Source organism: Lactuca saligna, chromosome 3 (assembly GCF_052625555.1).
Source record: "Lactuca saligna cultivar CGN05327 chromosome 3, ASM5262555v1, whole genome shotgun sequence".
NCBI classification, from domain to species: domain Eukaryota; kingdom Viridiplantae; phylum Streptophyta; class Magnoliopsida; order Asterales; family Asteraceae; genus Lactuca; species Lactuca saligna.
Window position 1 is genome coordinate 128,756,258 of NC_136419.1, and position 1,380 is coordinate 128,757,637.

Sequence of the window (1,380 nt, forward strand, 5' to 3'; positions counted from 1 at the left end):
CTACTCTCGGGTCAAGTACATACAAATTATAGTTATGGCCTTAGACACCTAATCAAACTATTACATGTATATAATAACCCATTTTACCAATTTTCAAAAGAAAAATCACTTTTAAATGTTCTATATAAAAAGCTACTCTTTATATAATTTGATGTGATTCAATTTTAAATTTAATAACCGGTATTAAGTTTGAGTTTGAGCGTATTTGAACATTTTATATCTTTAATAAAACGTCATTTTATTACTTATATATTTGAAGTTGGTATAAGTTACAAAAATCACAATTTTAAAACTTATAATTGAATATTTCAAATTTGTCGTTATTAACGTTTTTATAAAACCAATTTCTATTTCAAAATTATAACTTTCTACATCTTATGTCTACATTTTAAATGTTGAAAACCAAACTCCATGTGATATTTACTTGTCCAAAATTATTTTAGCATGTGAAAAACTAATTTATCAACCACAAATAATAATTACATGGAAAATAAACAACACAAGCATGCATAAAACATATATGCAAAATCATAACCAACCAATGATATTTTTGTAATCCAACATAAAAGATGTTAATTCCATTCCTAAATGGGCATTTAAATGGACTAAAAATCTTCTAGTAATGTTGTTGTAAAAGTTTTCACTTGAGAAAACACTCATTGCTTGCAAAAGATTAAAAAAAAGTTTTTAAATAAACATGAAAAACTTTTAGAAAAGGATGCAGAAACTATCGTAAAATGTCCAACAACACTTAAGCAAAGAACCTTCAACGACAACTTTTGTGATAGTTTACAAAACTGTCACAAATTTCCCTGCACACTTTTAATTGCGAAAATTCACCCTTTTGTTCTTCAAAAATGGCTCCATCTTCATTTCTTTTTACATTTTTGTACAAATAAATTATTTCTAAAAACTAACCTATTAGTTACAAAAATAAAACATGAAATCTAATCTATTTAATTTATTACATATCATATGAATAAATAAAATATTACAACCATTTTTAACAAAACAACAAACACAACAACACAAAGAGTCATTGGCTAGTTTTATGCACATCATACATATCAACATACATATAAAGCAACATTTGTTTTTCTAAGAAAATTTTAAATGAAAAAATATGCATGAAAACTTTTGTCATAAAAAATAACAATTATAAAGTTGTCATAGCAAATATGCATGAGCTCGTTTTCTTACAAAAACAAGTTATCCATATTTTCCAAAAACTAAGATTTCCAAAAATCTTAAAATCTAACCAAACTTGAAATAATGGCTCTGATACCAATTGTTGGGTTTTTATTCAAAAATTAGTTTCAAAACAAGATCTTAGCAACGGAAGACTTGAGTATTTTTGAACAGTTATCAATTAGTTATAAC